The sequence below is a fragment of the Schistocerca nitens genome, chromosome 1 (assembly GCF_023898315.1).
Source record: "Schistocerca nitens isolate TAMUIC-IGC-003100 chromosome 1, iqSchNite1.1, whole genome shotgun sequence".
Classification (NCBI taxonomy): domain Eukaryota; kingdom Metazoa; phylum Arthropoda; class Insecta; order Orthoptera; family Acrididae; genus Schistocerca; species Schistocerca nitens.
The window spans coordinates 714,336,165-714,352,637 of NC_064614.1; positions in this window are offsets into that span (position 1 = coordinate 714,336,165).

The window sequence follows — 16,473 nt, forward strand, 5'->3', positions numbered from 1 at the left end:
GGACATTAGGATGCCCCGTCTTACTGGGTTGGGGTTGGGTTGCTTGGGGAGAAGATCAGACGGCGAGGTCATTGGTCTTACAGGATTAGGGAAGTACTTGGAAGGAAGTCGGCCGTGCTCTTTCAAGGGAACCATCTCGGCATTTACCTGGAGCGATTTAGGGAAATCACGGAAAACCTAAATGAGGATGGTCGGACGCGGGCCGTCTTATTGGTAACTCTTCCAACTACGCTCCAAACATAGTAGTCGAGAGGGTTCAAACCTGGGCTATTCTCGGGCCAGAACTCCATTGACCAGAACATGTCAACGTTATATTAGAGCCAGATTTGGAGTAAATGTCTCGTATGAGGTCCTCCTCTGCCATGCGACTCATTGTTCCCTCCCTGAAAATCAATACTGACACCAATTTCCTCAGCGATTGTCCCGGAGCCTCCGCAATGGGTGCCTGAGCCTTTTCGATGACCGCCGCAAATCGTGACACGCGTTTTCTCTAACGAGATTTCTTCGCCTGGTTAGCGGAACCTTCCCCAGACTTCTCCGAAGCATTATACTTGACCATAATATCGTAAACAGTTGATCTCGGGTACCCGAACAATCGAATTATTTCAGTGGGCGAACACCCAACACGAAGACTTTCGATAATCGATGCTCTTCGGCTGTACTCCACACTTGTCAGTAACATCTCGGCCATTTTGAGGTTCTGAATGTTTACTAGATACCTACGGATTTCAAGAACACCAATGACGACCTCCGGCAGAACTACTATACGGCGGGAAATTCAAATTGAACTTTGTCTGGATTTAAGCGACGCACCCTGTATGGATGCTGTAAGGCACAATGTATCAACACAAGTATGCATCTGTCCTCAGGGTACATACCCACCCCGAAATGCAGTTTGCTTTTCCTCGGTGCAATGGCACCCAACAGTAGGGCAATACAACGTCTCACACAGTTCCAGTATACGTGGTTCGTTCGAAGAGCACCAGGATAAGTTTATCGTACACCCCTGGCCACCAAACTCCCCGGATTGAAATCCAATCGAGAATCTGTGGAGCCACCTCGGTCGGCTGTACGCGCCATGGATCCTCAATCGAGAAACACAGGGCATCTGGCCACGGTACTGCAATCGACATGATTGTAAATCCCTGTCGGTACTTCCCAGGGCATCACTGACTTTCTCCCTGCTAGTCTCGCAACGATCCACGCTGCAAAAGATGGTTACTCAGACTTCTGACAGGTGTTCACATTAATGTTACTGGAAAGAGTAACTAAGACGTGTGATTGCAAAGTTTTAAGAATGAGCTTGCAACTGCACAATGGTGGTACTTACATGCTACTGTGATGCATCTCCTTCAAAATAGTCCCCTTCTGACTGAACACACCGACTCCAACGGTGTTTCCACATTTGGAAATACTCCTGGAAACTTTTTTCCTGTAGTGTGTTAAGGATGCTCTCGGTATTTGTCTGGATGTCTTCAATCGAATCAAATCGCTTCCCTTTCAGCGAAAATTTCAGTTTAGGAAACAGGTAGAAGTCCGCAGGGGCCAAATCAGGGGAATATGGCGGTTGTGGAAGCACACGGATTTTGAATCTGGTCAAAAATTCAACGATGGAGAAGGCACGATGAGCCGGAGCATTGTCATGGTGTAGCACCCAACTCTTGTCTTTCCACAATGCAGGCCTTTTCTTCCGTACCTTTTCACGCAAACGCTCTGGTTAATTGTCTGTCCTCCAGGGGTAAATTCATGATGCACAATACGGTAGAATAAAAAAAAAATCACCAACATTGTCTTCACTTTCAACCGACTTTGGTTGAAATGGCTCTGAGGTCATAAGTCCCCTAGAACTTAGAACTACTTAAACCTAAGTAACCTAAGGACATCACACACATCCACCGACTTTACCGTGCTTTTTTCGGTCGTGGTGAACCTGGAGTCTTCTACTGCGAAGAATGCACTTTGGTTTCAGGATCATATCCATATACTCAGGATTCGTCACCTGTAATTACCCTATTTAACAAATCTGGGTCATTTTTAGTCCGATTAATCAGTTCTTGGTACACTTCAAGTCGGTATTGCCTCTGGTCACCTGACAACACTTTTGGAATGAATTTTGCGGACACTCGACGCATGTTCAGATCTTCAGTTAAAATTGACTGAACTGCATAGAAACTTGAATTAAGTTCATCAGCCATCTCCCTAATTGTAAGTCTACGATCAACGCGCACTAAGTCGCGAACGTACACAACATTTTCATTCGTTTTTGAGGTGGAAGGACGGCCGGACCGTGGTTCATCTTCAAATGATTCGCGGCCATTTTTAAATCTGTTGAACCAGAAATAAACATTTGACTGGTTCACACAATCATCTCCAAAAGCTGTTTTTAATAGTTCGCAAGTCCCAGAGCTGATTTCCCGGTTTTAAAACAAAATTTCACACAAATTAGTTGTTCCGTTTTTACGTCCATTTTCACGCAGACAGAATCCAGCAACAAGCCCTAACAGACCCGCAGGTAGTAGTAGCCGGCAGAGACACAAGCAACAACAGGGAAGTGACTCATTTTGTGACTTCCGAGTTCCTAACCAGGAGCGAATTTTATAATATCATCTGTGTGCTTTAATAGTTTAGTTTCCTGAGTTTCTGCGTGTTTATTTAATATCTAATAGCCACAGTTCTCGCGTTTTCGTTTGCGTCAGAAAGTAAACCAATTTTTTGACATATTACAAGTTCCTAATCAGGGGCGAATTCTTTAGTTTCACCTGAGTGCTTCGGTAATTATATTTTTGAATCTCTGCGTATTAATCTAATTTATTAGACACAGTTCCTGCGTTTTCGTCAGTGTCTACAGTAGAGTTGCGCAGCACGTTCCGATATTTCGTTTGTCTGCATAGTTTAGTTTTCCACGGTTTTTAGTGTGGACAGGGACTGCGATTGTTGTGTGCGGATGCGGGCCGAGTTAGTGATACTTCGCTCTCAGCTTCAGGCAGTGATGGCTTCGGTTACACAGCTTGAGGCTGCAACGGACGTCCAGCATGTCCGAGTCCTCCGATCGGTCCTCACCGGTGGCCAGCCCAGTTACTGCTCGCACTGAGGTTGAGTGGGAGGTCGCCCCAGGGTGTAGCAGGTGGCGAAAGACTTCCCAGGCGGCCGCACATAAGGCCTCCCCGGTTTGTCTGACAAACAGGTTCCAGGTGCTGTCTGTGGCTGACACTGCGCTGAGCCAGATGCTGTCGCTTGTCCTGTTTCAGAGGAAACCTCTCAGCCTGCAATATCCGGAAGTCACAGAGGGTGGGATTATTGATAGTTGGGAGTTCCAAAGTTAGGTGCGTTATGGGGCGCCTTAGGGACATAGCTGCCAAGAAGGGAAAGAAAACCAATGCGCACTCCGTGTGCATACCGGGTGGAGTCATTCCAGATGTGGAACAGGTCCTTCCAGATGCCATGACGAGGACTGGGTGCAGCCAACTGCTGGTGGCTGCTCACGTCGGTACCAATGATGTGTGTCATTTTGGATCAGAGGAGATTCTCTCTAGTCCGCAGCTCGTGGTCTCGCGGTCGCGTTCTCGCTTCGCGAGCACGGGGTCCCGGTTTTGATTCCCGGTGGAGTCAGGAATTTTCACCAGTCTCAAGATGACCGGGTGTTTGTGTTGTCCCCATCATTTCGTCATCAGTCATGAAAGTGGCGAGACTGGACTGCGCAAAGGTTGGGAATTTGTACTGGCGCTGATAACCGCGCAGTTGAGCCGCCCACAAACCAATCATCGTCATCAACATTGTCTATGGTTTCGAGCGGCTAACATAAGTGGTAAAGGCTGCCAATCTTGCTTGCAAGATGAAAGAAGAGCTGACCATTTGCAGCATAGTCGACGGGACCGATTGCGGACCTCTGGTACAGAGCCGAGTGGAGGGTCTGAATCAGAAGCTCAGACGGTTCTGTGACCGTGTACGCTGCAGATTCCTCGAGTTTGATTTCAAACACGTACCCGACTCATACGATTATACTTGGTGGTGACTTTCATTTATCTTCGATATGTTGGTGAAAATACATGTTTAATTCCGGAGGTACACATAAAACGTCATCCGAAATTGTGCTAAACGCATTCTCTGAAAATTATTTCGAGCAGTTAGTTCATGATCCCACGCGAATAGTAAACGGTTGTGAAAACACACTTGACCTCTCAGCAACAAATAATCCTGAGTTAATAACGAGCATCAAAATGGACACAAGTATTAATGCACAGGGTTGTCGTAGCGAGATTGAATATTGTAACCCCAAATCCTCCAAAAATATACGAAAAATATACCTATTGAAAAAAGCAGATAAAAATTCACTTGACGCCTTCCTGAGAGACAATCTTCACTCCTTCCAAATCAACAATGTAAGTCTCCTTCCAAGTTAATAATATAAATGTAGACCCGATGTGGCTTAAATTCAAAGGAACAGTATCGTCAGCAATTGAAAGATTTATACCAAATAAATTAACAAACGACGGAGCTGATCCTCCTTGGTACACAAAAAGGGACAAAACACTGTTGCAGAAACAACGAAAAAAACATGCCAAAATTAAACAGACGCAAAATCCCCAAGATTGGTGATCTTTTACAGAAGCTCGAAATTTAGCGCGGACTACAATGCGAGATGCTTATAACAGATTCAACAACGAAAGTTTGTCTCGAAACCTAGCGGAAAATCGAAAGAGATTCTGGCCGTATGTGAAGTATTTTAGCGGCAAGAAACAATCAATGCCTTCTCTGCGCGATAACAGTGGAGATGCTATCGAAAGAAGTGCTGCCAAAGCAGAGTTACTAAACACAGCCTTCCGAAATGACTTCACAAAAGACGACAAAGTAAATATTCCAGACTTCAAATCAAGAACGGCTGCCAACATGAGTAACAAACAAGTAAATATCCTCGGAGTAGTGAAGCAACTTAAATCACTTAATAAAAGCAAGTCTTCAGATCCAGACTATACACCAATAAGGTTCCTTTCAGAGTATGCTGATGCATTAGCTCCATGCTTAACAATCGCATACAATCATTTGCTCGACCGAAGATCCATACTCAAAGACTGGAAAGTTTCACAGGTCACACCAATATTCAAGAAAGGTAGTAGGAGTAATGCACTTAATAAAGGTCCATATCATTAACGTCGATATGCAGCAGGATTTTGGAACATATATTGTTTTCGAACATTATGAATTACGTCGAAGAAAACAGTCTATTGACACACAGTCAACATGGGTTTAGAAATCATTGTTCTTGTGAAACACAACTAGCTCTTTGTTCGCACGAAGTGCTGAGTGCTATTGACAAGGGATTTCAGATTGATTCCGTATTTCTGGATTTCCGGAAGGCTTTTGACACTGTACCAACAAGCGGCTTGTAGTGAAATTGCGTGCTTATGGAATAGCGTCTCAGTTATGTGACTGGATTTGTGGCTTCCTGTCAGTGTGGTCACAGTTCCTAGTAATTGACGGAAAGTCATCGAGTAAAACAGAACTGATTTCTGGGGTTCCCCAAGGTAGTGTTATAGGCCATTTACTGTTCCTTGTCTATACAAACGATTTGGGAGACAATCCGAACAGCCGTCTTAGGTTGTTTGCAGATGACGCTGTCGTTTATCAACTAATAAAGTCATCAGAAGATCAAAAACAATTGCAAAGCGAGTTAGTAAAGATATGTGAACGGTGCGACAATTGGCAGTTGACCCTCAATAACGACAAGTTTGAGATCATCCACATGAGTGCTAAAAGGAATTCGTTAAACTTCGGTTACACGATAAATCAGTCAACTATAAAGGCCGTAAATTCAACTAAATACCTAGGAATTACAATTACGAATAACTTAAACTGGAAGGAACACATAGGAAATGTTGTGGGGAAGGCTAACCAAAGACTGCGTTTATTGGCAGGACACCTAGAAAATGTGACAGATCTACTAAGAAGACTGGCTACACTATAATTGTCCGTCCTCTTTTAGAATACTGCTGCGCGGTGTGGGATCCTTACCAGATAGGCCTGACGGAGTATATCGAAAAAGTTCAAAGAAGGGCAGCACGTTTTGTATTATCGCGAAATATGGGAGAGAGTGTCACTGAAATGATACAGGATTTGGGCTGGACATCATTGAAAGAAAGGCGTTTTTCGTTGCGACGGAATCTTCTCACGAAATTCCAGTCACCAACTTTCTCTTCCGAGTGCGAAAATATTTTGTTGACACCGACCTACATAGGGAGAAATAATCACCACGATAAAATAAGGGAAATCAGAGCTCGTACGGGAAGATATAGGTGTTCGTTTCTTTCCGCGCTGTACGAGATTGAAATAATAGAGAACTGTGAAGGTGGTTCGATGAACCCTCTGCCAGGCAATTAAATGTGATTTGGAGAGTATCCGTGTAGAAGTAGATGAAGATGAACCAGCTGCCACAACGAACTGAATAAAGGAAGCGCAGTTTCCTGTCAGAGGCGTTTCAAGGACAAGGCAATGGCTCACTCCCCGCCCTCCGTGTACCTGCCCGCCAAACCAGTAAGCAGTAGCGGATCGATTCTTAAAACTTACCAATCATACCTCTTATATACTTTGCTAACCACATCAAGTGCCCGTAACGCCACCAGGCAGTACTGGATCTCTCGGTGGCAGTGCTCATAATTTTTTGGTTCATTAGCACCCGTGGAATACTGAAGCTCCGGGCGTAGCGCAAAAGGTAAACTAACAGGATTATAGTTACATCAAATGACAATTACGGTTTGATGTTCGTGACAAGAACAGTACGCTATACTCATTCCTTAGAAATTCTTACTTTAAGGCATACAATCCCTTGAAATGTATTCTCAGTTGGGAACATGGCCAATCATCATCTGTATAATGGAACGACGACAATGGAAATTTATGCCGGACCGGGAGTCGAACTCGGATTTCCCGCTTATCGCGAGCGGTCGTCTTGCGTTAGGCTATCCGTGCACGCTTAACGGCTAGACCCAAACTTCCATATAACGTCAATCACGTATCTGCAACCTGCACTTCTACATCCATTATGTATATTCGCGTACAGGGTAGACTGCAGTCGCCGCAGTGACTTGACCGTCGGACGGGCATCAACTTCTGAACGACACAGGCACTGCAATATCGTACATATTCCTGAGAATACTTTCAGCTCAAAACTGCTAACAGTTAATTTTCCCCGCAGTATAGCACGAAGCCCGCTGCATGTGCTTCACGAGATGAAACGTCTCAGAGGGACTGGAGCATTTAGTCGAGATCACTGGCACTTAGTGATGTGGAAGGCGGCTGCCCGTCATACGTTTTGTACCACATACAACTTTCTTCATACCGGTATGTCTTACAAATCTGTCTCGTGTGAAACATTTAGTACAAACGTGATTCATCATACACGTATCTCAGGGAACAAAAGTGACAAATTATCACAAACTAGGATGCTACTGTGACCACACTATACGTGTCAAGAGTTTTAATCTGCCAGGAAGTTTCATATCAGCGCACACTGCGGTGCAAAGTGAAAAATTAATTCTGGAAACATCCACCAGACTGTGGCTAAGCCACGTCTCAGCAATATACTTTCTTCCGGGAGTGCTAGTTCTGCAAGGTTCGCAGAAGGGCTTCTGTGAAGTTTGGAAGGTAGGAGACGAGGTACTGCCAGAATTGAAGCTGTGAGGACGGGTCGTGGTTCGTGCTTGGGTAGCTCAGTTGGAGCCGGCACGGTAGCTCAGCGTGTTCGGTCAGAGGGCTGCGTGCTCTCTGTAATAAAAAAACTGAGCCAAAGAATCAACGATCAACTTGAACAGATGTCTTGTGACGTCCGCCCAGACCAAACGCAACGAACTATATCGAACAAAATAAGACAAAAAGAGTTGGTAGAGCACTTGCCCGTGAGAGGCAAAGTTCCCGAGTTCGAGTCTCGGTCCGGCACACAGTTTTAATTTGCCAGGAAGTTTCATATCAGCGCACACTACACTGCAGAGTGACAATTTCATTTTGGAAACATCCCCCAGGCTGTGGCTAAGCCATGTCTCCGCAATATCCTTTCTTTCAGGAGTGTTAGTTCTGCAAGGTTCGCAGGAGAGCTTCTGTTAAGTTTGGAAGGTAGGAGACGAGGTACTGGCAGAATTGAAGCTGAGAGGGCGTGAGTCGTGCTTGGGTAGCTCATTTGGTAGAGCACTTGCCCGCGAAAGGCAAAGGTCCCGAGTTCGAGTCTCGGTCCGGCACACAGTTTTAATCTGCCAGGCAGTTTCATCCTTATTTAGATTTTTCGTGATTTTGCTAAATCGCTTCAAGTAAATGCCGTGTGGTTCCTTTGAAAAAGGCACGGTTGGTGTCCTCCCCATGTTTCGTATTCTGAGCTTTGCTCTGTCTCTAATGACAGCACTGTCGACGGGATGTTAAACTCTAATGTTCCTTAACTTTCTTCCTACACTGTCACTCTGCGCTTTAAGTGTATACGAGGGTAACCTTGCCTTCATGTCGGTATCTTACGCTATCACTGCGTGATCTAGCTCCACTGCAACGCACAGCGTTTATCAGGCGTTAACCGTGGAATCCAGGACACTCGTTTTTTTTTCTTAATCTGGGGACGCACGTGTTGTAAGTGTTGCCGCAAAAGACCCACTTTACAGAATCTGTGTTCTGAATGGTAGAGACCTCGATCGCGGTCAGTCATAGCTACACGTGCTGCAGTTGCGAAAGCCACACATTTGCACCGCAGGGAAGCGAACGCACTTCTTATCTAAGATGCAGTCTACATCGAAGGCTGCCCGACTGACCAACTTTCTTGGGTGATAGGTCGCCTGGAGGTCCGGTGCTTACTGTGTCGTCTCAAGTGGCGGCACGTGCCAGGGACATCCCGGTCTGCCACAATTTTTGTTCCACTGTACTACATTTTGAGTGCGACCTTCCCATTAATATACTTCGTTACTTACGTGAATCGTTCTAAAAGTAAACAACTACCTAATGATAATTTTAATACACTGGTACCCAAAACTTAAGGACAGTAACTTTCGCATGACATGTCACAGCCAAGTAACATAGCTCGATGAAACTTCGACAATATACAGAATTGCTACAGTATAACACTGAAGATAACTCAAAGAAATACGCGACAGAAATGACTCTTTTATTCAGGCACTAAGTACACCGACACTGGGATTTAAGGTGGTCCCCTGGACATTACACAACGCGATACTTGCTTCTTAGTGGGGTGTGCGATCATCACGGGCAACAGTCACGCTATGCTGGCCACAAGACTGCTTATGAGTTCTTGTGGCAAGGTGTTCCATTCCTGCACCAGCGAGGTTGATAAAGGTTGATAAATGCTGGTCGGTGGTTGCTGGATGTAGACGTGCTGCAACATCTCTCCCCAACGTGTCCCACACGTGTTCAGTGGGATTTAAGTCGTCGGAACGGCCAGGTCAATCCATTCCCCGAATACCTGAGCAGTTTTATGCGGTCGCGCATAGTCATCCACAAAAGTGAAGTCAGGTCCGAACGCACCCTTGAAGGGACGCACATGGGGAAGAAGTACAGTGCCACAAAAACGATGACCGATGAGTGGACCATGTTGAAAGATTTTGAGGTCAGTACGCCAATGCAACATTATACCTTCCCACAGCGTAACACATGGACGGCCGGCCAGTGTGGCCGAGCGGTTCTAGGCACTTCGCTACGGTCGCAGGTTCGAATCCTGCCTCGGGCATGGATGTGTGTGATGTCCTTAGGTTAGTTAGGTTTAAGTAGTTCTAAGTTCTAGGGGACTGATGACCTCAGATATTAAGTCCCACGTGCTCAGAGCAATTTGAACCATTTGAACACATGGACGCAACATGTTCTCACGTCGAGTTGTTCTGACTTTGGGTTTGGCTTAACTTTCATAAACGTATTTTATTTGCAGTATTTGAATGAGCTACGTGGATGCAATATGCTGCTAATCTTAAGCGAATCGTTGTTAATGTAAAAAGCAAACCAGTAACAATATAATATCAGAAGACAATGACTTTCCATTAGAGTTTGTAAAATAATTTGAATCAGACTTGGTTGTGTAAATTAATAAGGCTATTACTGGATCTACAAGTCTGAACATTAGGCGTAGAGTCTTAGTAATTTTTGATTCCAACGAAATAGCAATTGGAGATGAAGTGGTACTGTTGCTTTATTGACTGTGCATGCAGACTTCGTATTTCCCATTTTCGCTTTATAAAGGAGGATATGGATACTTAGGAGGCGTATGGGGATGAAGTGTGAGGAGGAGAGGAGTGATTGGTCGTCGTCTGACGACGCTATGGAGGCGACGTTGCCTGTTCTTCGTTGGGTTGGACATGTAAATGGAGGACTCAGTGAACTGATACATTTAACGTCGAATTTTTGACTGGGGAGAATGACCTAGAAGGTTTTTTTTTATACGTATGGTTCAAATGGCTCTGAGCACTATGGGACTTAACATCTGAGGGCATCAGTCCCCTAGAACTTAGAACTAATTAAACCTAACTAACCTATGGACATCACACACATCCATGCCCGAAGCAGGATTCGAACCTGCGACCGTAGCGGTCGCGCGGTTCCAGTCTGAAGCGCCTAGAACCGCATGGCCACTGCGGCCGACTGATACGTATGCTACGAATTCCTAATGTTTTTCATTATAACATACAGGATGAAATGGATTTTTTGTAACAAGTAATCTAAGAAAAGTCGTATTGCTTGTAGTAACAAACATTGGCAGTTTAGTGTTCATGTTCAACAATTTTCCTAGGTGCATTACGTGTGCACACCATGCAACAACCTGTCCGGGGACTGGGTGCTTGTGTTGTTCTCTTCATTTCATCATCATCATCATCATCATCACCATTCGTGACAGTGACTAGATTGGAATGTGTAAAGAGTTGGACTGTGTAAAAATTGGGACTTTGTACGGGCGCTGACAACCGCGCAGTTGAGCGCCCACAAACCAATCATCATCATCACCATGCACCAACGACCATCCAGGTTTGGTCAACCGCGCTGCTGGAAAAGTGGAACGCTGGAACGCCCCACCACAAGAATTGCTTAGCCACATTGTGGTTAGCATAAGAGCAAGTTGCTGCCGTCCGTAATGATCACAACCTGTATTAAGAACCATGTCCCGCCTTTTGTAATGTCCAGAGACCCCTCAAAAATCGCAATGACTTCAGTGTAATTATTGTCTTTCAATCAAAGTGTAATTTCTGTTGGTCTCACTGCGTGTTTGTTTCATCTACCTTCTGCACTAGACTGTAGCACTTCTTTCTATATACAGTCCAAGTTCCACGGAGCTATGTTACTTGGCGGTGACACATCAGGCGAAAATCACTTTCGTCGTTAAATTTTGCACAACAGTGTAATAATCGTTAGTATCTCCGTCACTTATAGAAATTCAAAGTGTTACCCCATGATGCAAGTGCAAAATATTTATTATCTTTTGTGGAAGTGTTTTCACATGCCGGTTATTAAATGATTACACTTTCATTCCATTCAGAACTGATGTCCATCATCAATCCCAATGGGCACGAGCACACTCTTGTACTCTTTGCAGCATGGAAGCAAACAGACTCCGACTGTCGTCTTTAGGAATTTCGTGTCTTGCCAGAAACACAAACTCTGTCAGTTTTTAAAGACTGCAGCTGGTATGAAATTATATATCTTCCCATCACATACCAAACATGCTCTATAGAGCTCAGGCGGGCCAATCAAGGATCCGTAAATTCCGCAAGGCCTTTTTGGGGTAAACCGCGGCGTGTAATCTTGCTCTGTCATTGGTACTTCGCCATGAAGTGTATGGTCATAGTGTTAATCACTCTTTCCACATACTGGTGAGCATTCAATCTCTCCTTAACCATTTCCAAATCAGCCTTGTTGTCATATACAACAGCTCACCTCACCACGATTCCAGGACTTGCAGAGGTATGGGTCTCGAAAATAGCTGCTTCCCGCGTCCTTTAATCAGGTTGCCCCCGGACAAGTTGGTCCCAATCTGATCGTCACAAACCGAATCGATGGTCATTGCGGGACACCACAGAAGGCCAGTCAGTGTTCCAGATGGCCCTGGATCCACACCGTGCAAATATCTGTTGTCTGTGATAACGGCATGCCAGCTAGAGATCTCAACACAGCTTCCAGTAATCTCTTCCTGACAGTTCGAGGTAACATTCCGCATTCGATCTCTTCCTGGAAGTTGTCTGTTTTCATTCGTTTCTTCGCCAGGTCTAGTCAAACGATCCTACCATCTTCTTGTGGTGTGGTCTTTCTGGAAAGAACCGTGCCTACTCTGCTTGCCCCACTGCAGTTCTAGGCCCTTCTCCTCACTTCTCGTTCTGCACCAATTGCGCTACAGTCCGCTGTCTGTGAGATTTAGTAATGTGATGGTCCCATGCCTCTCGTGCCAACAAATTGGCCTTTCTCAGAGACCGAAATATGGCGATAAACTACAAGTGCACTGTCTCTGGATATGCTGTCTGGCGATCTTCACCTGAAATTTCCCAGTAACGTTGTTAGATACAGCCGACACGTATCATGTCCTCACACCATTTTTCATCTATAGGAGTAGCTTTTTTCCTAACTGAAAATAAGCTCAAATACGAGTAAGAACGAAATTTTAATGAACACGCCCAACAGGCATGGGAATACTGAAGTATCAGTTTGGTAGCATTTTTTCTTTTTCTTTTTTACGTAAAACAACGATTAAAATCTTATATCATATCTCATATCCATACCTTAGCTACTATATAAAGACAAGTCTTTATTTAACGTTGTTATCAAAAATCTTGAAACGTAACTACCTATATTTACACAGTATTTCAATAAACGTTCGGACGGCAAAAAGTTTATGACCGACTCACTTAGGAGGACATTTAAACCATTAGATAAATTGTTTCTCTCATATAAGTTCTTCCTCCTTATGCATAATTTTAAACAAAAACTTTATATACACTATGTGTTATTTAGGTTTCTTCGTCTTCAATCGGTTTTAACAGAAAACACGAAAGTTATAGGTATGGCTTATTGCTTCATGATTAGAATAATACTACGGAACCCATTTCTGTACTGTGCAAAACTTTGTAAATCTACCCATCTACAAATACAAACTATGCGAAATACTGATATTGAAGCCATTATTCTCACAGATCCAGCTGCAGGAGTCAGGTGTCATACCCTCCACACCAACGATCCCAAACGATTTATCCATTTATTTTAAGTGACTTCAATTCCCAGTCGAGTTTTCTTCAGTTTTCTTTGGCTATAACAATAAACAAGGCTCAAGGTCAGAAAGATGAGATTGGCAGAGAGGGAGGAGGGGAGAAAATGGACATAGATGGAAGGGGAAGACGGACAGGGAGAAGAGGGAGGAGGAGATGGAGAGAAATAGGGAAGGCGATGATGAACAGAGAGAGAGGTTGCGAAATAAGGAGACCAGAATGTATATCCAATTCCCATATATATTTTGCAATTGTTAAGCATTTCCGGGTTAGCTAGTCACTATATAAAGACAAGTCGTCGTTTAACTTTATTACAAAAGATCTCAAAAAGGACCTGACAGATTTACTTCATATTTTTACACGACACTAACGAACATTCTGACGGACATAGGCTACGTTGTGTCTTAAGGCCGAAGACTGATTTTATGCAGCTCTCCTGCCCAACGAGGGAGTGCATTACGTACGTTAGTTCCTAGAGCGTATGTGGCATCTGATCCTGAAAACCTCTCGGGTGAGATAACAACATCTGAAGACAGTGTTCCGACAAAACGGTTATTCTGAGAGACAGATACGTAATGCTCTCAGGCCCAAGCGAGTTCAGTCCATGGAACAGAATGACGATGCGAAGACACACAAAACTCTGGTCTTCTTGTATTTTGGTGACATGTCGTCAAGAATCGGAAGAGTTATCGCAAGATATGACATTATGTTCTTCGATCATCTGCATTACTGAGGAACCTGTTGTGTTCGGTTAAGGATGATTTTGGCCAGAGGAAACGTGGTGTATGTAAGATTCCTTATCAATGTCGGGCGGCATATATAGGCCAGACATGCCGCACAGTACAAGAGCACTGCGGTGAACATCAGCTTCATAAATGCCTACACCAACCGGAGAAATCGGCAATTGCAGAACATTGTCTGAATACAGGACATTGCATGATGTATGAAAAGACGGAAGTTTTATCCCCGGCACCCGGCATCATCTTTCTGGGACTGTGTCATGAAGGAAGCGATACATAACCGTACAGTTGATAAGCTCATCAACAGGGATGCGGAATTTCAACTGAGCACAGTTTGGAACCCTGCGTTGGCTGCTATTAAATTACGACGAGAAACTCAAGATTTTTCGATAACAGGCCCGTCATAACATTGGTCTGGTACGGTTCCTTAGTGACTAATGTCTGGTCGCACTGTTAGCTCAAATAGCGTAGAGCACACGCGCAGGAGTGCCGCTCTACGATTTTCGGCAGAGGGCGTTTGAGTATGGCACCATCTATCTGCAAATCATAGCCCATGCGTGATACCCGCGCCTGCGCTTTCTTTGCTCGCGTGTTCCAAATACGGGGCATCGACGTGCGGATACTAGCCAACAGCAAGGTTCAACCACCTGAAGATGTCGGACAGTTGCTCCGAGGAAATATTGTGGTATCTGCACAACGTCATCCGGCAACATACCCATGAAAACTATTTACAACGTATCCGCCGGGAAAGCTTGAAGAATTGCGAGAATGCTGTTGGTTACGTGGGTTTTCGGTGCAACGATTAGGAGATCGGTAAAAATAGACTGCCGTCGTCATACATAGTAAAATAAATCGAAGCAAGCATGTGCTCACGTCATGCGTTAACAGCGTATCCCCCAATCACCTATGGACGAATAAATTAAACTAAAATATGGAAAAATTTATAGCAGTAGGCTTTACTATGGCTATTGCCCGTATGGGTAAGAAAATGGAAGAAGAAGTAAATTAATTGGTTGGTTCAAATGGCTCTGAGCACTATGGGACTTAACTGCTGTGGTCATCAGTCCCCTAGAACTTAGAACTACTTAAACCTAACTAACCTAAGGACATCACACACATCCATGCCCGAGGCAGGATTCGAACCTGCGACCGTAGCGGTCACGCGGCTCCAGACTGAAGCGCCTAGAACCGCACGGCCACTCCGGCCGGCAGTAAATTATTTACCTTGCTGGTCTGTGAAGCACAGACCAGTGGATACAAGGCAGGATCAGGCCTGAACATAGTCCACCAAATGGTAAATACGGTGTGGCATCGTTCTTGTTCTCTGGTCTGATACACCATGTAAGAAGGTTGTTTAGGTTTTTATGTTGGTAACACCACGTAGCGCTCTGTATGAAAGCACTGACTGTGCTGTGTGCAGTCTGTGGCTGGTTGGCATTGTTGGAATACTCGCTATTGTGGTGTTGGGCAGTTGGATGTGAACAGCCCGTAGCGTTGGGCAGTTGGAGGTGAGCCGCCAGCAGTGGTGGATGTGGGGACAGAGATGCCGGAGTTTTGAGAGTGGACGATCTGGACGTGTGTCCGTAGAAAAAGGAAATTTGTAAGACTGGATGTCATGAACTGATATATATATTATGACTTTTGAACACTAGTAAGGTAAATAGATTGTTTGTTCTCTATCAAAGTCTTTCATTTGCTAACTATGCCTATCAGTTGTTAGTGTCTTTAGTAGTTAGAATCTTTTATTTAGCTGGCAGTATTGGCGCTCGCTGTATTGCAGTAGTTCGAGTAACGAAGATTTTTGTGAGGCAAGTGATTTATGAAAGGTCTAGGTTATTGTTAGTCAGGGTCATTCTTTTGTAGGGATTATTGAAAGTCAGATTTCGTTGCGCTGAAAATATTGTGTCAGTTTAGTGCTGATCAGAATAAGTAAAGAGAAAACTGTTTGAGTACGCTGAGTTTTGCTCAGCTGTTTTACCAGCACAGTCATTCATAATTTTTCAAAGGGGACGTTTCAACCATACTGAGCGCTGAGGCGCATCTTGCCTGCAGCAAGTGTACATTTTTCATGAAGGTGGCACTGGTACGCCATTAGTTAAATTGCACAGTGTTACAGTAGTTGTTTTCAAGCTTTTCCAGATAACGTTACATTTTTTATATATAAAGTAGCACAGGAAACTAATGCTGTTTTATATTAACAGTGCCTTCAGTGACTACGTTAAAACTCAAGCATATTAGAATATAATTAGTGAAATTAAGTACAGACATAAACCGTGGAGAAGGATTTTTTTCAGATCATGCACGTAATGCATGTAGTCACATAGCTGTAAAGAAACCTAGTGCATGGGCTAGCTGGTAGTGCAGACGCTAGGGCACATAAGTTCTTATTTGGATGTTACTAAAAGTAACTAATGTTGTGATGAGTTAACTAAGTTATTTAACATACGAGTGGAGTTCTATAACTGTTGTTGTTGTTGTGGTCTTCACTCCTGAGACTGGTTTGATGCAGCTCTCCA